The sequence below is a fragment of the Pundamilia nyererei genome, unplaced genomic scaffold (assembly GCF_000239375.1).
Source record: "Pundamilia nyererei isolate P.nyererei 1_Seehausen unplaced genomic scaffold, PunNye1.0 scaffold00209, whole genome shotgun sequence".
NCBI lineage: Eukaryota > Metazoa > Chordata > Actinopteri > Cichliformes > Cichlidae > Pundamilia > Pundamilia nyererei.
Window position 1 is genome coordinate 790663 of NW_005187610.1, and position 23306 is coordinate 813968.

Genomic DNA, 23306 nt, shown 5'->3' on the forward strand with positions numbered 1-23306 from the left:
CCCCCCCCCACACACACACACACACACCTTTTCCCGCCTGTCCTGCCTTAGACATTGTCATACTGTATACCACCATAATGTAGTCACTGAAATAACACAAATAGAAATGAAGAAATAAACAGATAAACCCCGAACAAGAGGAGCCTGCAAAGAATTTGTAGAGCTGGTCCTGGAAAAGCAAAATGTATTTGGCACAACACTGTATTCAGATCATAATTCTGATTGCAAAAGCTGCCAGACAGGACAGGATTAAAAAAAACCCATAAATGAATAAAAGTAGAAGAGGAAATGCTAGGATTTTCACCAGATTAGAAATGAGTACATCAGAGGTACTGCTCAGGTGGAGCAGTTTGGAGCCAAAGTTAGAGAGGCTAATGTGGTTTGGACATGTGTAGAAGACAGATAGTGGATATATTGGACAAAGGATTTTGAAGATAGAGAAGAGCAGCTGAAAGAAGAAGAAAAAAAAAGAAAAAGGAGCCTGGAACTAGGCTAGTCGTTGTCTGGTAAACGTATTGTAAAATGGTTGATTTGATCCTTTATCACAGAAAGAATTGGATGCTCACTCAACTGGAAGTACAAGAGACATGAAGCTGAATCAAATATGTTGCCGGCACTGTCCAGTGTATATTTATAAAAAACAGAATGAACTCTAATTTTAACCTTTGTTTTCAATAAGTCCTTATGATCATTTCATTTTCTGCTACTGCCCAGTTGGCTGCAATATATGGTGACACTGGTGACAGAAAAAAACCATCAGAAAACCACACAGTGTGATCCAATACATGGATTAATGGAGCGTCACACATTCCCTTGATTTCACTTGGCTACGGCCACAAACCTGATCAAATGCCTGTCAGGTGGGTTAATCCTGCAGCCTGTCATAACGCAGCAGGTTCACTCTTGAACGTACACACTCCAGTCCCACTGGGACATGCAAACACACAGACTGTACACTGAATTATTTCTAGTGGTTCCACTCGACTCGACACTTCTGTAGGGCCACGGCGCGATGCCACCAAATGTCTAGGCCTTGTGAGAAATAATGTTCATTAGAGACCTCTAAACTGAGAAACACTCAACGCACAATGCTGTTTGATTGTTTTTTTTAAATACCACACACACACACACACACACACACACACACACACACACACACACACACACACACACTAAGCCACACACACACACACACACACACACACACATTCATCTAGCACATACACATGTTCTGGCAGAGATCTGCCTGTCATCCAGGGACCTTTCAAGAACCTTGAAGTATATTTACTGCACCTCAGAGTTCGGCTCTTCAGAAGCACCTGTCCTCCTTTTGACTTGCGTCAGGCGTCTTGGAAGTTGCTGATGTGTCCTTGACACTCTCTCTCTGCATCTGCGGAAGTCAGTTTGAAGAAAGAGGTGTCACTATTTGGTGCAAAAAGTAAAGCAACACACTGAAAGGGTAGAAAAAGCTGCATGCCTTTTGGGCTTCACTGACAACCAAATTTAACATGCTGGGTGTTGAGGAGACATGCGTGTAGGTGTGTGCATTCGTTTTCTTGTGTAGGTGGACGTTGTGAGATGGAGCATTAAATATGTTTGTAGAGAAAACCTGTTTGCGTGTGAGCCTGAAGGCGTCCTCCGATGCGGGGAAAAGATCAAACACTTAAATTCTCTTTGTTGCACCTGCAGTCTTAAATTCTTTGGGGGTGCACATGTGCATTTAATTGATTTGGTTACCGGTGAAGAATACCAAATATGTCTTTCACACAGAAACACAAACACACTGGTATGAGGGTTTGTCTGCGGTTTGTTCACTTTCAAAGTGACACTTTTAAAAAAAGATGCCTATAATACAAATGCATAATTTTATATTTTAATGCAGTACTAAATAATCTAATGCTTATGCAGAATTGACACAAGTCACATAGCAAACCTCGTGGCCTATTATTATAGGATATACATTCATGTGAAGGTTTTCACTGGACCCTTGTGAAAAACTTAACACACCCTTACAGTTTGCTGGACTGCAGCATTCATTGACACCACCTTGGATATTCACCACATCGTCAGACCTTTAAACACCAATGCCCAACGTGCGGCTCGAACTATCAGACTAAGAGTCTCATGCTGCGCTATCTAGGCTTGATGTATGGAAACTCGAATGACTTGAATCACCAAAGAGCTACATCTCAGACTCAACAGGCCTCGTGTATACATTACCAGGCATACCTTTCCAAAAAGGTTGCCAGTTGAAAGCATCTTCTCTTTAACCTCCTAGGACCTGGCGTCCACATATGTGGACATCACATTTTGGGTTATTTAGACCAAAATACTCAATTTTGCTCTACATGGGCCTGATATCCACTTACGAGGACATTATACTGCTATGGTTCTATCAAAAGTTTAAATGAATATCCTCATATGTGGCTCTCATTTTTCTTAAAAAACAAGGTAAAAAATAAAATCTGGTAATTCTTTGTTTTTACATTCATCAGGTCCCAATCAGCCCAAATATCAAAGAGAAATTAAAAATCCATGTCGTGGAAGAGTTCGGGTCTTAGGAGGTTAAAAAGAACATGGCACTACAGCTTAGGTGTGCAAACATACATCCTGAACAAGATTTCTGGAACAATGTGCACGTTGAAGCAACTGTTGCCTTGGCGCTACATTAATAAAATGGAATTTAACTGAACTGAATTGAATCAAGGCAGCACGGTGGCACGGTGGTTAGCACTGTTGCCGCACAGCAAGAAGGTCCTGAGTTCAATTCCACCATCAGGCCGGGGTCTTTCTGTGTGGAGTTTGCATGTTCTCCCCGTGTTCTCTCCGGGTACTCCGGCTTCCTCCCACTGTCCAAAGACATGCAGCTTGTGGGGATAGGTTGATTGATATTTTGAATGTGCGAGTGAATGTGAGTGTGAATGGTTGTCTGTCCCTGTGTGTTGGCCCTGCGACAGACTGGCGACCTGTCCAGGGTGTACCCCGCCTCTTGCCCTATGACAGCTGGGAATGTTCCAGCGCCCCCCGCGACCCTGAAAAGGATAAACGGAAGCGAATGGATGGATGAATTGAATCAATCAACCAGTAGAGATGTCTGGGGAAAACCAACACAGCATATCAGCACTAAACCCTCATACCAACTGTCAAGAACGGTGGTGGACAATTGATCATCTATGTTTGTGTTACAGGACCTGGGTACCTTGTGGCCATTGTGCTGACCATGAACTCCTCTGTATACCAAAGTTTTCTCTTCAAACATGAAACCTTGTGTCTGACAGATGAAACTTGGTCTTGCAAAAGGGCAATGATCCGAAGCATAGCAGCAAATCTACAGCAGAATTACTGAAGTCTTTACTGGACCAGTCAAAGTCGAGACTTCAACCTGACTCTAAAGCTGTGTTGTGTTGCCTGCAAACCTCAATGAATGAAAGAAGAGTGGGCCAAAATCTTCCACAACCAAGTGAGAGACTGACTACTTTTCTTTTAATAACAGCTCTAATTAACAGTAGAATATGAAGCAATATTAAAAGAGTACTCCTAGTAATCATATTCCCATGACTCTCATATTCTCATTGCCTTTAATATATATGCATTACCCTTTAAAGCATCTACAGCACACATGGAAAAAATGCGGTCCAAAGCATCTTAAAAAGGGCCCACAATCAATGTAGGAATGAATTGGACGAAAGGAAAACTTAGTTTGACTTTCAAGACAAATGCTATTTATTGTATCTTAGGAGGACTGTTTCAGACTGTTGATTATTAATGCCTTCCTGTGTAAGACAAAGTGTTTGGTGTATAAATATTAGCCTAATCTTCTCTTCGTTCAGTCTGCAAAGCAGTGCTGTTTAATTTTAAGAGAAAAGGAAACAACATCTCTCATTTCACAGTTACAGAACAAATTTGATTTCCGTTCATTCACATTCATGACACAGACCATTTGTTCAGACTTGTTACTGTGGATATCAATTTCTCCTTCATTCGCCAATGGGGACAAATGTTGCATTTTGATGAATGTAAAACTGTTTTGGATCTGCAAATATGCAGTCAAGGTATCATTGACCTATGGATTGGTGCATATGGGGCAACAAGATGCTGGATTTGCATGGATTGTTTTATGCAGAGCTTTTCACTGTAACCTCACAGGACACCAAATTGACACGGAAAGTTCAACATTTCTTAATGGAAAGTTAAGCCTAAGCCTTTGTATTATAAATATGCACTTGGGCGTTATGCTCGCTGTATGTGTAAAGTTATGCTGATAAACAATAAACTGTACATGTGTTCAGTGGGTAGAGGGTAACGTCTACGAATTAGAAGGTTGTCGTTCGAGTACCTGCAGCAGTCTGCATGTCAAAGTGTACTCAGGAAAGACACTGAACCCCAAGCTGCCTCCAATATATCTACTGGAGTCTGAGTGTGCAAACGTTAAGTTAAACATGCTTAGGCATAGAAAAAAATGCACTGTGAGTGGGTGAATGAGGCTTGTAGTAAGAAAGCACTTTGAGTCCTCAAACAGAGTAGCAGAGCATTTTAAGGATCAGTCGAATGAGATTTTAAAGGCTCTTAAAGAGAATATATTCATTAAATGTGCTTCATGGGTTCAAATGTGCACCACGTTTGTACTTAAAGTACACAATATTTTTATGCTTTAACTAACAGAAGGAAAATTGAGCATTGTTAACAGCTGATTATTAAGAGAGATTTAGGAGGCAGGAGGTTAATGCACCAGTTTAACAGCTTACAGCTTCAGATTCACAGGTTGTCTATCTGTTTGACTTGATCCTCTTTATACGCCTATTTAAGACATACAGCCAGCTTCATCGCGAAGACCCCATCGACACTAAAGAGGTAAAGAACGATATCTTTAACGTTAGTTTTCTTCATCTTCCCTGGAGACTGTGGTTAACAGTAACGGCGAATCAAACGAGAACTCCAGATCAGATTTAATTAGTTGCCTGTCATTGCTGCAAAGGATCCCCACTCAACTTCAAAGTGGCACAGCATACACTGAAAACCAGTGGACTTTCGAATATTGCTGGTAATGATTGGGGCGGGCGACGAATGAGTAATAGGAGGTTCTACGAAAAGGTACAGCTCAGAGCAGCTCATTAAAAAAAGTGGAAGAAATGAAGGTGAAGGTAGTTCATTTTAGTTTGGGCCTCCTTTTAAATCTGTGCAAACTGAACGTTGAAGGAAGCACACGTGAAACACTCTGTGTCTCTATGATACGTGTACGATAAGAAAGGCTGTTATTAAGTGTCACATCCCCTCATCCTGGAGAAATTTGGCAGACAGACTCTCTGCTGCCATATTTTCATTCACAGGCTGTCATCTGTCAGACTGAGAAAGTTTCTTTTTCCCGATGTTTTTTTTTCATACTGTCAGTTGATCTACCTTGTTTTCTACCTCTTTCAAACTAAAGTCCCCACCACATTCAATAAAACTGAAAGTAGAAGGATTATGTGTAATTTCAATCAGGTTACATGCAGATAAAGTGCAAAAAGACAAGCCACTGTCATGTAAGGGCAGTTTTACTCTTTGGGTTTGTTTAACATGCAGTATATTTTATAAACAACTTAAATATTTACTGACAAAGTGATATTTAAGAGGCTACGTATCCAGCTAAAAAAAATCAGGAAAAAACCTACAATGAGACAAAGAGGCGACAATTTCTGCTCCAGAGTTGCATGCTTTAATAGACAAACAACACCATTTCTGTTAAATGCCTAAATTCGTAAACTTGGTTTTGGCCAATTTCTTTTCAACTAATTGTAAATATTTACTCATAGAAAAAAGACTCCTCGCTGGTTATATATGGCGTATATAAGAGTGCACTGGATGCAGAGCAGCCTGTTAGGATGCCTGGGTCGTTGACCCAGGGTTTTTGAGTTTATTATATTATTTATCATTTCCAGTCTTTGGTTTCTTTGTTAGAGTTCTGTCTTATGGTTTATGTCTCTGTGTAATCCTTAGCTGCTGTCTCCCCTGTCGGCTATATCTCCGTGTCTGTGTCTGCCCTGGTCCCACGTCTCTGTTCCCTCTGTTGCAGTGCCTGCATGTGAGTCTGTGTCTTTTGTTCAGTCTGTGTTATGTTTCCTGTTTTGCTTTGAAGGTCCATGTCTTATGTTAATGTATCTGGTTTTGCTTCCCCTGTTTCGTTAGGCCTGATTTGCCCCAGCTGTGTTTCCCTCCTGTTACTCATTCCCTCATTGCTCCCTCTGTGTATTTAAGCCCTGTGTTTTCATCTGTCTGTGTCGTGATTTACCCTCATCTTGCTGTGTAAGCTTATTTTGTATTCCTAGTTTTGTTACCCTTTTGAGTTTAGCATTAAAGCTGTTTTGAGTTTGCGTTTTGCCTCTGAGAGTCTGCACTTTGGGTCCTCCTACTACCACTCCTGCCTGCACACAGCCTTCACATGACACAGCCAAAGTTTTCAATTAACAAAACAGGTTTGATAGACACAAAGTAGCAGTTCACAGCTTTAAGGGGGAAAAGCAACAGTGTATATATCGATAACCATTACGTTGAACTGTGTTTGTCTGCATTTGTGTGTATTTGTGGGCACGGCTGTTACAGAGGAAATATTGGATTCCATTTACAGTAACTGGTCTCAGTGGAAATGTACAAGCTAATGAAGCTCAATAAGCACTTTTACTGCTGCTTTCCTGCATGCTCTCTTGCACTGTGTCTGCCTATGTCTCATTTTGTAGTTGTAGTAAATAGTTATAAAGGTTCTGCTTGACCATCATACACTGTAACAGTGTGTTGCTGAAGTTCCCTCCCGTATGAATGGTCTTAATGATCAATAAAACCCACTAAACCAACCTGGAACATCAATGAAACTGCTGGAGAAATCGACCATTTTATTTGTACTTTTGCAGAAGTCATCGCATACCTGAAAAGCAGCCTCACAGAGATCTGCAGCCCAATGTGAAGCTTTTCGACATCCAAACATAATAACAAAGCCAAATCAGTGATAAAAGAAAAAGCACAATATCTCAAATAAAAACTGTGCTACAACTATCTCCAATATGGCTACCAGTTACATCACCTAAAGGTCTGTTTTGTAATTGTAAAATGCATAACTGTTAAAATACACATTTACTAAAACCAAATAATAAAGTCAAATAATGAAGCAGACAGGTTACAGGAGCAGAAGACCACACCACTTGCATAAACAACATGTATCCATCCTGCTTTGTATAAATGGTTCAGGCTGTTGGTGGTGTTAAGATAAAGGATTGTTAGTCTACTCTATAGGAGCTCTCACAATGCTCTAACTTCAAACCTCAGCGACGCAAATGCTTTAACCAAACTGGGGATTAAACCAAGAACCTTCTGATTAGGAGTCAACCTCCTCTAGTCCCTGAACTACAACACCCACTCATCAGGAGTTAGGAAGGCTGGGACTAAGACTGTTAGGATCTTACCTGACTGTAAAATTCCATAACAGGTAATGTCCCTAAAGGAGCAGCACCCAACATGGACTTATGCAGCACTTTATACAACATGTCTCATTCACTTTTTCTTATGTTTTCTATCTAACATTCACACTTTAGTTGGTGTATCAGAGAGCAACTTGGGGTTCGTGTCTTGACCAAGGGATACATGCAAACTGGAGCAGCCGTAAGCACACTCTTACTACTTCCAGGAGGGATTATATGGGTTAGTAGCAGTCAGGTGCTGCTAATGAAATGCACTTGATTAACTGATCATGAGCAAGGGTGAGCATCTCAATAAGCACAGAAGTTTTTGCAATATAACTGACCATAAGGTGAAAGCCCAACGCAGGCCTTGAACCCACAACCCTTAAATTAAGTGCCTCATGCACTACCGACTGAGCTAGCAGTCCTGTGAGGTTGTGCAGTGAAGGGACAGAGGCAGAACAATGAATGTGAACATTACAATGACCTCCACAGTCAGCAGATCTTAAGCCAACAGAGCACATTGGGGACGTAGTGACACGGCATCAATTTTTTTCCATCAGAACTGTCTTAATTCTTTGTGGCAAAGTGTAACTCACGAAGTGAAGGGCGAGTGTATATACACAGACATAAAGGTGGAATGGAGAAAGTGCTGCTTTCAGTGAAAATAAAAGCCAAAGCCTCAAAATTTGGTCAGTAGAAGGAGTAGAAGCAGAAAGATTAATGCCTGCTCTGTTAGTCAAAAAAGGCTGAGACTCGCCAAGGTGAAAGGTCAATCATGTTCCTCTCCATTGATTCTGTAACAGAGAACCTCATCATCCCCTATCAGATGTCCTCCCTAGCATCTCTCTTATCCCCTCTCAGCTGAACACACTGTACCGGAACGAATGATAAACAGTTACAAAGTCAGAGAAAAAGTGAGTCAGAGACATTTAAATACCAAAACACCCTGCATGGATTGAGGTCTTCAAGTAACCTTTTCCATTTTCAGGTTTATTTTTATTAGATTATTCTGTTTTTCCCTTGTTTTCCTGCTCCTTCTTCCATCCTCTCCACTTAGCATCTTTGATCCCTTTGCCAGCTACTATTACACCATGTGTGCTCCCTCTCTCTCTGCTGGCTGCCAGCCATTCTCAGCATCTACCATTTTACCTTCCACTTCCCTGCAATTTACTTTCTACCTGTTCTCATGTTCTTTCTTATTCACCTTAGCCTTTATTTTTCTTTTTTGCTGTTCCGAAAATTTATCCGATCCGTGACTTAAAACCATCCGATCCGAACCGTGAGAATTTTGATCCGTTGCACCACTATTTATACTCTGACTCTCTCCCATTTGGTGTTTGTCCCGTTTCTCCCTACTCTCTTTTCTTTCCCCTCACTCCAACCGGTCACAGTGGATGGCTGGTTCTGCCAGAGGTTTCTTCCTGTTGAAAGGGAGTTTTTCCATTCCACTGTCACCAAATGCTCATAGAGGATTATGTGATTATTGGGGTTTCTCTCTAATATTGTAGAGATTTTGCCTCACAATATAAAGCTTGTTTTAAATTGTTACTATATAACTGAATTGAACTAAATTAAACCTGTAATAATTACCTAACATGTGATTGTTTCCAAAAGGCTAACCAGTTTTGCACCCAATGCTGACCAAACAGAGTTTGCTACATTTCCTGCTGCTGATAGGACAAGTTATGAAACAATCAGTTTCAAAACTTTTTTTAAAAAATAAAGTGTTGTTCAAACTACATATCAAACCAGCTCAAAATCTATCCTCCCTCCACTTTTGTCATTCTTCATGTCATCTCTCTTTCGTTTCTCTTCCTCCCTGCATACATGCATTCACTTCACACTCCTCCATCTCTGCAGTTCCATCCCCCTGCTGCCGCACTGTCCATCATTTATTACTTCATTGACTGCTGAATCTATCTCCTCATTATTTCTATCCAAGCCCAGTCTTTTCTTCATTAATCTTCCTTCCTCCAGTGGCTGGTCAGCTCTGGTGAAGCTCAAGTATGTGTTATGGCTAGAATGAAAGATATGGGTGGTGCCTCGCCTGGAGGGGAACAAGTGTTGCTTCAAACAGAAGACCTGAGGGTAAAACACAGTAAATCTAAATCTAACAATCTCGAAATGTCTACTCAACAGTGTAGAAAATCAAGGCATTAAGCAAGCAAATGTTTGAACACAAGCCTGCGTTAAATATATTTTCACCCACCCATACTTCATGGCTGGGCGGGCTTCACCAGATCAGCATAAAAGTCACTCTTCTCACTGTCTGTAATCAATCATCATGACACAGTGAAGGCAGAAATCGATACAGAAGGCATTGAATGCATGAACACATACCTGCAAGCTGTTGTCAGTTGTTCACTGCTCTCTAAAGAAACAGTGCCGTGCAGGACCGTCCTCCCAAAAAATGATGTTCCCAAATAACTAAACACATTTTCAAGCATATTCTTAAGCAAGTGGTGTTTAATTCTTGTTTGTGACACATCCTGGTAGAGGACAGCACTACCTAAAATGTTTTGCTGTCTGAGCCTAATCAATAAAATGCAAAGAAAATATTCCTACAGTTCCTCTGAATCATAACTCAGAATGCAGTTTAATGGAACTGGAATACAACCTTTAGTAGATGGTGTTGACTTGTGGTTTGTACAAGCAAAGTGTCTGTGCAGATACTCTACAGAGCATGGGTGAGCCTTTGCTAGCTGCCCAGTCATATGCCATCCAGGCCCTAACAGGCACTACACCAGCTGTGTAAACTACTTGGCTCACAGTCAAGCAGAGATGGGAAGCGCTTCAGTGAAGTCAGCCGGTCAACTGTGATACAAGTATGCTCGATCCTTATCTTTTTTTTCTCGATTCTAAAGTAAAAAGAGTAAAAACAGCCCACTCTGACCAGCTCACAACAAGCAATTCTGCCAGGAAAGATGATGCATATGATGGATCTTCAATCTCAGTACAAAGGGAATGAATGAAATGACAACTCATATATGCATGTTTTTTTATATATAAACCCACCGTGAGCATCAATTCTATTTGTGGAAAAAAATTAAAGGATGGATGCATTTATGGACAGATTGATAATATGATGTCTAACTTTCTTCATATGCAAATAATGTAATTTTACACTGACATTTACTTCTCTTAGGCCCCAGTCAAGCAGGTCTATACAGTAGCTGGCAACCCACTATATTCCCTGACCACTTGTGTGTGGGAGTTTATGTGCTAAAAAAACATAAATTACTGAACTTCAATAACTTAGTGAAACTTATAAGAGTGAGTTTAATATATAAAGTCTCACACTCCCTTGCTTCACCACCACTAAAGCAGTTCATTAGGCATAAAGAAAGCTCAGACAGGACCACTCGAGCTTCAATCCGAGGAGACTTGTTTATACCCCACAGACGGACAGCATCTGGGCAGAACGTCCTCTCTGTCAAGGGAGGCCATCTGTGGAACAGTCTTCCTCAACCCATTAGAGAATGCTCTACACTCAATTTGTTTAAGGCAAAGGTTAAAAACTGGTTACGGACAAATCAAGTGTGTGATCATGTATGAGTTGTATAGTTTTAATGTTTTATTTGGAAACAGAATGGTGTGTATGTGTAAGTTTGGTGATGTAGTTTTTATTATGAATGAATGATGAATTTTTATGAATTATTATGTCTATTTTTTATGCTTAAGGACAACAGATGGAAATTAGCCCTTGGCTATAATCTGGTATGTTTACATTCATGTAATTTTTTTTTACATTTATGTTCATTAACATGCACTGTCCTAAATAAAATAAATAAATAAATAAATAGAGCACTAAAGCCCCATTCATGCAGGCCCAGAAACGAATCAGAGACTGGTTGGAGAATGCACATTTTACAGGTCTTTAGGCTGTGTGACTGTGGACTTAGCTAATTCATCACATATTAATGGGTGCAATTTGCTAAAAGGCTACAAATATAAGGTTCAAACTGTTTACAAACCTAAAGCATCATGGGTAGATTAGTTACCAGACCTGGAGGCTCTAGTGGGCGACTTTTCTGTTGGATGAAATTAAACACACTTTACGAAATCCAGGTGTGTTTTTATATATATACTTTATATTTTGATATCGCTAAAGTTCAGAATACCCCAGTATGTTTTGTTACGGTTGCGAAGCTTAGCAAAGAATACTGGTTATATATATTTAGAGCTGTGAGAGTTGTCTACCCATCATTAAGTGACCATGCAAACAGATTGTAAAATTTAATACAAACAAAAACCCAAAACTCTGTAAAGGCATCTGATCCTGGAAGGTCCAGAGACTCCAACATTTGATCAGGCAGAGTACTCTGACACAGGAACTAGAAAATGCAGGCACCTAAAGGCAGTCTGGTCAAAGCCTGCCTGTCTTACAGTTGTTGACAGGTTGACAGGATAACAATTACATAAGAAAAAGGCCGGCTGTCTGTATCGGGCAGTAAAACAGGGGAGTGTTTTTCAGACAAGTAAAATTGAACTGGCCAAAGTGGAACATGACAATGGGGAGTATCTGATCACACCTGATAAAGCTTCCCTCGTTGTAACCACTGACTTCTACTGTAGCAGTTATAATAAGCAAAAAGGTAAACATGCAATGGGTAGCAAAGCCTTTATCTAACACGAAATGCAGTATAGGCATACAAGTAAACTCCATATAACCTGATTTATAACACAAGCTTAATTATCAAGTCTGATCATTCCCGGTAGAGAGAATATTGATGAACACATACACATAACGCACGCATAAGTCCTCCTATGTCTTTATCATTCATTGGAGCAGAAAGAAGCAATTGCCACTGAAGTAGTCCTCTCTGAATTCATCCTGCACTGTCAACACTTTTTGTTGGAGATGCAGCTAAAGAGTCAAAGTAATTAAGAACCACCGCAGTGAAATGGGATCTGAGCTGCTGATTTACATTTGTTTATGCAGAAAACCTGCACAGGCAGACACAATACACCTTTACATCTCTGTGGGGGTTAGTGTCACTTCCTAAGAAAAACAGAACATCCATCATTAGCGTACACCTGCAAAAATATATTTCTGTAAAAAGAAAAACATGTCATTTTTGCTATATTTATGACTAACATGGCTAATGTAACATTTAGCATACCTAAATTTGAGGTTTTTTGGAAATGTGCTCACCCTGAAATCCTTTCCCATTGCTCTGGCATCCTATGGCTAATGCTCCCAATATGTTGCTGCTTTTGGTTGCAGTAACAACTACACCTCATTGCCATGCTACTCATTCTCTTAGTTGTCCCCAAACATGGACGGAAAACAATTTCTTTTAGTCTAGTGCCAAGCTTAACAAATGTTCGGGAAACTGGCAGAGCCAAAGAGCCAAGCAGCAGCTGTTGAATTAGAAAGAGGGTAAGAGGCAGAGGGTGGCCACAATACTCCCTGAGGCTTAACTATTGATGCAGCTGTATGTGAAACTGTGTGACGAGGTCGTCCTTGCTTCAGTAATTGAAGTTCATGAGGAACAATAAAGCTTTTTGTTTTGAGCATGAGCTTATTTTATAAACATCAGCATCCTTTGAATGAAATATAATACATATGACCTTTCAAATACTTTGTGTGGGACTCTTATAATGGAAGCTGTGCATAATGGTTATAATGCACCATGGTGGTCTAACAGGTACGACCCCATAAAGATGACAGAAAAGCTCTTCTTGTTTCTGGTGCTGTGGTATTGTTGTCTTGAAAGAGTTTTGAATCAAGAGGTGCTTTGACAAAGTCTATATTTGATAAGTCTTGGACTACATTCATGCTAATGAATATTAAGGGCTTAAATATGGGTAAGTACATCAGAGAAAAGCTTGGATTTTCAGTAGCTAAACACATAATACAGAGTCGGAAAGTCTTGAGCAACCGCCGCATTTCTCATATTTTTAAAGGAAAAAGGGAAATGAGTGCAACAGCTTATGGAAATATGGAAATATAATACATAAGGCAAAGACAGAGTTTGTATAGTTTTAACCAGCCATGACCACCTTTATTCTTCAACACTAAAGACAAAGTTTTCTTGCCATTTCTTTAAGTAGCAGCTCCAAACCATGACAGAGCCTCCTCCGTGTTTTACAGATGGCTGTGGACTCTCACTGTAGGGACTCTCTTCTGACCACCTCCATACATATTTATGACAATTTTACCAAATATTTTGGATTCATCACTCCATCAGATCTGTTGCCACTGATCTTCAGTCCAGTTCTTGTGTAGTTTGGCATACCTCAGCCTTTTTCCTTAAGAATGGCTTCTTGACAGCCACCCTTCCACTGAGACCATTTCTGACGAGGCTTCAGTGAACAGCAGATGGATCATCTGAAGGTCCACTTGTATCCTGTGTCAGGTTTTTGATGAATCTTTACCTCTTTCTTAAGGGCGTGACTTGTTTATCTGCTGTAAATATTTAGTTTTTTGCTTTTCTCCTCTGATTGTCCAGTTTCCTCAATTTTTGAAGGACACACTGAACACCACTGCAAGAGCATATTATCTTTGGCATGTTTTCTTTGTTCAACTAAAGAACTGGGAACCAATTATGTGCGTTTGTAATCGGCCATTAGTAAAGTCATGCCTAAAGATACAAATGGTTCTTTGTCTTGAGGTAATTGCCTTTTTAGGCTTGAATGACTTGTGAGTCAGGTGAAATTAACAAAACATTCCTGTGGTCAGGTTCAAGGACTGGACTGAAAATGAGTGAAAAAGCAGCCGAGGTCCAAAGAAAAGCTTTGAAAGGACTTCACAAAAAAGTCTGCCTTCTTGGAAGCAAAATAGAAAGAAATGTGTTATATTGAATATGTTGTTATGTAGAACAAATACAGTCCCACATCAAAATGTACACTTACCTTCTAAAGAAAACAGTCTTGGCAGTGAGTGATGGGGATAAATGGTAACTGACATGTGTAATGATTCCAGTAACTTTATCAGTTGATAAAGAACTGGTGATGTAGTTGAATGTTCAAGCAAAGGGAGTGCTTTTTGCCTTTGGGCGGATTGTTTTATCACGCTCACTGCTCCCATGGTAGAATTTAACTTAAGTGCACGACTCATCCAAGTTTCCTTTTGGGAAAGTTCAGTGTATGTCTGAAGACGCATGAGGTAATTCAAGTGTTGGCGTGTGTGGCACTACAGGGGGAAGGAAGTAGCTGACAAGAACAAAAATAAGTCTCATCACAAGTAAATGAGTAGATGTACAGTAGTAGCATACGAAGGACAAAAGAAGCATATGTTTACAAACAAGAGCACAATGCTGTTTTCACACAGAACTGTGGGAATTGCCAAAACAATTAGGCCCTAACAGCGTATGAACTTATCTTACATGAACTATGTGACGAGAGTTAGTCTGTGCCAGATTCCCCATTTTAAACACTTCGACATGTGCCATCTGCTTAGTGCATGCAAATGGCAGGACGCATAAAGGCCACTCAATTTCTGTGAGTTCCTGGGAGATTGACTGCTATATTGAGTTGAGGGCAGCAGTGCATGTGTGAATTCAGCTGATGCTGAAACAAATTAGACAAAGGGATAACACACAGAATCAGTACATCCAATGCTGAAGTAAGCTTCACACTTAAGAGGGAGCAGAGGGGACCGACGAATGACTGAGACCCGTTAGTGTGGATTAAATTGAGGGTTGCACACGATTTGTTGCGTACTTGAGTGATAAGTTTATTTTGAACCATTGCAGCAGCTATGGCATAACACAAAAATGCATTAATTAATAAAAAAAAATCCAAATTCAGCACAAGGGATCGGAGAATACTAAGACTCCTACAAGTGCTTTGGATTGTTACCAGAATCTGGATTATGTTGTCTTTTTGTATCCAAACCCTGGTTACAAGGGAGGTAGAACTATAGTACCATTTCTACTTTAAACTGTTAGCATTAGCATATCAGATGTAAATTTCCTTTAAAAACACAGGTCCTGTTACAAATATTTAAGATAATATTCACTTGTACTCTTTAGAGCAGGGGTGGGGAACTCCAGGCCTCAAGGGCCGGTGTCCTGCAGGTTTTATATACCACCCTGGGTCAACACACCTGAGTCATATGATTAGTTCATTACCAGGCCTCAAGAGAACTTCAGGACATGTTGAGGAGGTCATTTAGCCATTTAAATCAGCTGTGTTGGATCAAGGACACATCTAAAACCTGCAGGACACCGGCCCTCGAGGCCTGGAGTTCCCCCACCCCTGCTTAAGAAGATTTTAAGTCTTTATCAGCAGCAACAGAGCATTTAATTTGGTGGCAGTTTGTGCTACTCAAGTTTCAGTGTGGCTCTAGAAAGGCTGGAGTTTGAATCTTTTCCCTGTCCCTGTGTGGGTTCTCTCGCTTCCTCCCACAGTCCAAAAACATTTGGACAGTGGGCTCAAGAGATATTTGGACTGTGGTGACTCTAAACTGTTGTGTCTCTCTGTTTAATGATACAGTCACACTGTAAAAACCAGGTACGCAACCATTTGCGGTTAGTTGTCTTGAGTACAACTTTGGTGCATCAAGATGTAAATGAAACGTGAATAATACAGAGTCAGTCTGCTCATAGTTCGAGATTGAATAGGTTCAACTTGGCATTTACTTTTGCTATACGTTGCAAATCTGTTTCCGCCTCATATTACACAGAAATTCACATTAACTACTGTTACCCTGACTGTTTTCATTATATTTAAGAGTTTTTTTCTGTGAACTGTCTTAGTATGACAATGTTATGTCTCTACTTTTGAAGATCTTTGCGATACCACTGGAAAGTCTCCTGACTGGTTCGACCCATGGGTTGGGCTGTCAGTGTGTTAGCTGCTAATTGGTCCTTATCTGGTCTAACATCTGGCCATTCTAAAAACTCTGGTTCCAGCAGCATTCCCCTGGCAGTAAGTGACAATGGTTTTGTCCTCTCCAAACATCTGTGATGGTTCTGTGTGTTGTGTCTTGTGGGGAAAACAACAGGGTTTTTGTATATAGGTTTGTAAATAGATAAACACACTAATTTGTTATCACTAAAAGCACAAGGATTAACCGTGTTTTTCTTTTGTAGTTTTCTGCAGTTTGTGCTTATTTACAGACTTAGGTTTAACATGTTTCTTGTTCGGTTCTGTTTGTTTTCCTTTCGGGATCAGATAGGACAACTCACAGGTTTGAAACAGAAATTAACAGAGTCCTTCAAATTGTGATAGTAGTGATAATTGATGCAGGATAGCCACTGAACTGCAAAATGACATTGGCACTGTAGTTGGCAAAGCTCCCTTGCTGTAGGAATATATAGGAACAGGAAGACTGAATTAGATTGCTGGTAACGCGTTGGCAATCTGCATTTATAAATCAGACAATAATTATTTGCAATCCTGCAAATCTGAGAGTGATTACAGTCATTTTGACTTGAACCTTGATTGGTTGTCGAGCGGTTGATTCCTACTAGGTGACTTGTGATATCACCTTACAATCACAAGGGATTGCACACTCAGCCTTTGGATGACCAGCTAGTCAGTTTCTGCATTTTAGTGTGAACAAGAAAAAAAAAAATTTTCTCAAAGGTGTTTGTCATACAGTTTTTGATGTTAGACTGTGGTCTATGTTACTGCATGAGGGCTTTTGATGGGCAAAAAATGTCTACACAATTAAGATGTTAAAAGTGTTTGCCCCACACCCTGATTTCCTATTTTTGTATGTTTGACTTAAAGATTTCAGATCTTCAAACAAACGTACATGTTAGACAAAGATAACACAAGCGAACACAAAAATGCAGCTCCTAAAGGAAGGTGTTTATTATAGGGCTGTCAATGTTAACGTCCTAACACGGATGAATCCGTCATCACAATTAATGCGATTAACATTTTTAACGTATTTTACCCATCTGGAGCGCAGAACGACCCCTGAAATGTCTCTATCAACATATTTCAGGCAGTTTGTCCATTCTGCGCTCCAGATGGGTAAAATACGATAAAGATTGTAATCGCATTAATCATGATGACGCGTTAACATGTTAATGTTGACAGCCCTAGTTTATTATTAAGAGGAAAAAAATCCAAACTTACATGGCCCTGTGTGAAAAAATGAACCCTAAACCTGATAACTGGTTGGGACACACTTAGCAGCAACAAGCGCTTGTGATAACTGGCAATGAGTGTTTTACAGACTGTGGAGGAAATGGAGGGTTTTCAAGCATGAACCACCTTTTTAAGGTCATGCCACAGCATCTCAATCGGATTCAGGTCAGGACTTTGACCAGGCCACTCCAAAGTCTTTATTTTGTTTTTCTTAAGTCATTCAGAGGTGGGCTTACTGGTGGGTTTAGGATCATTGTCCTGCTCCATAACCCAAGTGCACTTTAGCTTGAGGTCCTGAACAGATGGCCAGACATTCTCCTTCAGGATGTTTTGGTAGATCACAGAATCCATGGTTCATTTTACCACAGCAAGTCTTCCAGGACCTGAGGCAGCAAAATAGCCCGAGAGCACCACACTACTACCACCATATTGGTATGTTGGTATGATGTTCCTTTTCTGAAATGCTACTTTTAAGCCAGTCTAGGGTGTACCCTGCCTATACGACACAGATACAGCTGAGATTTACATTGTAAAATCAAAGTAATATTATTGCTGCAGATTGTAGATAGTAGAGTATCCTAACCTCCCCAAAACAGCCCACATACCTGATTTTCTTCTGTAAATACAATGTAGGAAGGCAAGATTGGCCATTACTTTAAAGCAGGTTTGTCGAACTCCAGGCCTCGAGGGCCGGTGTCCTGCAGGTTTTACATATCACCCTGGGTCAACACACCTGAATCAGAATATTAGTTCATTACCAGACCTCTGGAGAACTTCAAGACATGTTGATGAGGTAATTTAGCCATTTAAATCAGCTGTGTTGGATCAAGGACACATCTAAAACCTGCAGGACACCAGCCCTCGAGGCCTGGAGTTCAACACCTGTGCTTTAAAGTAATCCAGAGGTTGTCACAAGTTAAAAATAGATATGTTATTATCTGTTTTCATTAATAGTGCCCATTTCCTCTTTCAAGCTACAGACCTTGAAAGAGGAAATGTTGTTTAGAAAACACAACTGTTTATTTAGTGGAATATGAGGCAGAAGTGACATTTTCTCAAAGTCTCCTTCCCCTCCTTGTGCCGTCACCTTTCCCTCATTCATCATTGCCTCCTCTTCTTGCTCCACCTCCCAATTACTCAATTTGTTTCTCCGCCCGTCCATACCTTAATCACTCGTGCCATTCACGCACTCCCATATTCATTCACTTCTCGGTGAATCATACCTTCATTGTAATTCCTTCCTTGCGCTCATCCTTCATTTGCCGAGCTCGTCTTTGATCAGTCGTTTCTCAGCCCGTCTCTCGTTACTCACACCATTCATGAGGTTCACGCCACGTTCTCCCTCCCTCCCTCCATCTCTGCTCTCACTGACGCTCTATAATTTTGTTTTTCGATCACCAGCAGAATTAGAGTCACTTTGCCTGCTCAGAACAATAAAGGAATAGTGATTTGTCTGGGAGGCCTGATGACAAATACATGATGAAGCACACGATGTATTCACTCAAAGCCAACAAGGAAGGGACAGGCTGAAAACCGACTGCTTCTTTCAATTGCCTCATCATTTCCACTACCTCTCTTCTCTCACCTTTCGTCTCTACAAATCACCTTCATCCATCTCTCTACCTCTCATGTCTTCCATCATTTTAATTCTTCATTGTTATTCCCTGTTTATGTTTCATTTATTTATTTGTATTACCTTTTATTTTTCTCCAAAGAGTATTGCTCACTTTTTTTTTGGAATGTCCCATTCAGGATTTCCATGTTTTTAAAACCACAATTCCATATTTGCTCAGCCACATTTCCATATATTTTAAAGTTGGGAAAATTCCTAATTTGGAACATAAAATAGAAATATATTTTAAGAATGAAGTTTGCTGTTAAGCTGGTGCAGACTTTGATTACATGCACATCACTGTCATGCAACATAAAAAGCAAATCTAAGCAGGTGAAGTTGAAGAGCAGGTGGGTGAAAACTAACAAAACTCCCCTGACATTTCAGAGAAACATCAAGTGCACCCACCTGACAGAGCGATAACTGAAGGAAGCATGTGTTAATTAAAATGCTTTGCCTTTTGTGTCTCAAATGTCAGTGGTGTTTGTGATACAACCTGCAAACACAGGCTGACTTTAAGCTGACATATCTTGATATGGATCTGTTCTCTTATCAAGGACCGTCGCGATCTGTGGATTTCTGCTTGTTTTTGAGAATTTTTAGTTTTCTTTTTCTTCATTGTTACTTTAGAGACTTCGTTTTCATTATTGTAGTAGACACAGTCTCATTCTCATTTGATGGTTATTATTCTGAGTTCAGTTTAAGTGACTATTTTGCTTTATGTTCATTTTTGTGTTTCTGTTTATTAGAGTAGCCTTTGTGTTTCTTGTATCTTGTTATGTAGTCTTAAACTTTGTTTAATTCTTTCCTATAATTTGTATCTTTAGTTATATTTAGTTCCACTTCCTCCTTTGTCATTACCTTAATTGCTTTCAGCTTTCTTCATTCCCCAGCTGTTTCCTCTTGCCTTGATTACCCTCAGTGGGTCTTTGTGTGTATAGCCTCTCTTTCCTTTTGTCCGTTGTCAGAGGATCTGTTTGTCATCTCTGTTTTTTGTGTGTGCTACATGTTTCTGTCCCAGAGTTTGGATTTAGAAGTTAAGTGCCACTTTCGATTTTGCCGCTTTTGTTCATAGACTTTCAATGTAATTCAGAGTTACAAATTAGAGTTAGCAGTGCTTCCCCAACTTACAATGTCTACCATTTCAGCTAAATAAGGCAGATACCAATATTTCTTCTGGGGAAAACAAACTACTATTTATTTTTTATCGAACATATAGAATTACCCTTGCGCTCCACACCTGGTAGAAGGCAAAACAAAGTAGAATTATTTTAGTGAACCAAGTCAAAGACTTAAACGTCTGTTTAGCATGTTAGCGCTTATGGGGGTTTTCACTCTCAGCTAATGCTAGCAACCTTATTTAGCAAGACATTACATTACAGAGACACACATATACAGTGGGGCAAAAAAGTATTTAGTCAGCCACCGATTGTGCAAGTTCCCCCACCTAAAATAATGACAGAGGTCAGTAATTTGCACCAGAGGTACACTTCAACTGTGAGAGACAGAATGTGAAAAAAAAGAAGAATTTATCCGTAAATCAGGGTGGAAAATAAGTATTTGGTCAATAACAAAAATACAACTCAATACTTTGTAACATAACCTTTGTTGGCAATAACAGAGGTCAAACGTTTACTATAGGTCTTTACCAGGTTTGCACACACAGTAGCTGGTATTTTGGCCCATTCCTCCATGCAGATCTTCTCGAGAGCAGTGATGTTTTGGGGCTGTCGCCGAGCAACACGGACTTTCAACTCCCGCCACAGATTTTCTATGGGGTTGAGGTCTGGAGACTGGCTAGGCCACTCCAGGACTTTCAAATGCTTCTTACGGAGCCACTTCTTTGTTGCCCGGGCGGTGTGTTTTGGATCATTGTCATGTTGGAAGACCCAGCCTCGTTTCATCTTCAAAGTTCTCACTGATGGAAGGAGGTTTTGGCTCAAAATCTCACGATACATGGCCCCATTCATTCTGTCCTTAACACGGATCAGTCGTCCTGTCCCCTTGGCAGAAAAACAGCCCCATAGCATGATGTTTCCACCCCCATGCTTCACAGTAGGTATGGTGTTCTTGGGATGCAACTCAGTATTCTTCTTCCTCCAAACACCACGAGTTGAGTTTATACCAAAAAGTTCTACTTTGGTTTCATCTGACCACATGACATTCTCCCAATCCTCTGCTGTATCATCCATGTGCTCTCTGGCAAACTTCAGACGGGCCTGGACATGCACTGGCTTCAGCAGCGGAACACGTCTGGCACTGCGGGATTTGATTCCCTGCCGTTGTAGTGTGTTACTGATGGTGACCTTTGTTACTTTGGTCCCAGCTCTCTGCAGGTCATTCACCAGGTCCCCCCGTGTGGTTCTGGGATCTTTGCTCACCGTTCTCATGATCATTTTGACCCCACGGGATGAGATCTTGCGTGGAGCCCCAGATCGAGGGAGATTATCAGTGGTCTTGTATGTCTTCCATTTTCTGATGATTGCTCCCACAGTTGGTTTTTTCACACCCAGCTGCTTGCCTATTGTAGATTCACTCTTCCCAGTCTGGTGCAGGTCTACAATACTTTTCCTGGTGTCCTTCGAAAGCTCTTTGGTCTTGGCCATGGCGGAGTTTGGAGTCTGACTGTTTGAGGCTGTGGACAGGTGTCTTTTATACAGATGATGAGTTCAAACAGGTGCCATTCATACAGGAAACGAGTGGGGGACAGAAAAGCTTCTTACAGAAGACGTTACAGGTCTGTGAGAGCCAGAGATTTTCCTTGTTTGAGGTGACCAAATACTTATTTTCCACCCTGATTTACGAATAAATTCTTTACAAATCCTACCATGTGAATTCATGGATTTTTTTTTCACATTCTGTCTCTCACAGTTGAAGTGTACCTCTGGTACAAATTACTGACCTCTGTCATCATTTTAAGTGGGGGAACTTGCACAATCGGTGGCTGACTAAATACTTTTTTGCCCCACTGTAGGTCCATGAACACATTACACCTACAGCCATTTTAATGACATCCCATTTTAAAATGTAGCTTAGATTCTTCTGGGCAGGTTTTCTAACAGGTTTTAGAGTTTGTGGGAATATCTGCACATTATTCCAGAAGAACATTTTAGAGATCGGACCCTGATGTTTGTTGAGGGAATGTGGCTCACAATCTAAGTCCTGGTTAATCCCAAAGGTATTTAATGTTGGTCTGGTCAGGTATCTGTGCAGGCCAGCAAAGTTCTTCCAAATCAACCATGTCTTTATGATCACTGCATTGTGCTTGTTGCATAGTTATGCCGGAAAAGAAAAGGAACTGTTGAAAACTAAAATTAACTAAAATGTCTGGGTAAGCTGAAGCATTCAGATTATCCTTCACTGGAACCCCAGGCCAAAGTCTAGAAAAATAAGCCCATAGCATTGTCCATTTTAGTGATTAAAAGGTGCAGTCCAATACTTTTAGTATTTGTCAGATCTCTTAATTACGTAATATAAAAATAAAATACATTTCACTCATCAAAACTAGATAAGAGATTTCTTAGATGCCTGTTTACTACACTAGTCACAACGCAAGCCAAACTGTTTGCCCCATATTGAGTAAAAAACAGTACAAAATAAAAGCATGGTCAAGTCAGATGCAAGGTGACTGTTGCTGCTGCTTGTCTGCCATCAATTGGATAAGCAGTTAAGAACATGGATGGATGGATGGATGGAGCTAACGTGGACCCAAACATATTAAGATAGTTTCCAGTTTTACAGATCACAAGTCCAGCTGATAAATGGTGCTATGTGACACGTAGCCTGACCAACCTGTTTGCCATTGTGATTTGATTGCTTGAAATGAAAAAGTTTCCTTTTAAATGAACTTCCATTTTGTCCTCAGCAATGTCACTGAAGTGCCCTTCAACAAAACACGGACCTCTTCATTATGTATTCTGGTGCTGCCCTGAAGCTCACACTGACTCATCCACCAAAAGAGATTTGTTTGCGTTGAAGGCAAATCTAAAAACCCAGGATCCAATTACCTTGTGAAAAATTGCTAATGAAGTTATCTGTCTGTACAGTGTAAAGGTGGGTGGTGACACAACAGATAACACTAATCCCCCAAAACAATCCAGAGAGCAGCAAAAGTGAAGGAAATGTGGATAGGAGGATTCACTTGTCCAGATAAGAGAATGGAAATTACACACATTGTTGAAATGATGTATGTGCTGCTCATCATGCGTCAATAC

At 40.4% G+C, this 23306-nt stretch overlaps 1 protein-coding gene across 2 annotated transcripts in view; it reads right to left on the bottom strand.

Moving 5' to 3' along the window:
• Positions 1-1367, bottom strand: part of htr2cl1 (5-hydroxytryptamine (serotonin) receptor 2C, G protein-coupled-like 1) — a 136748-nt gene extending 135381 nt beyond the window's left edge. For both annotated transcript variants that reach the window (XM_013914600.1, XM_013914599.1), the window contains exon 1: positions 1294-1367. The gene's annotated coding sequence lies outside the window, so the exon portion shown is untranslated. The remainder of the gene's footprint in view (positions 1-1293) is intronic.
• Between the last annotated feature and the right edge of the window lie 21939 nt (positions 1368-23306).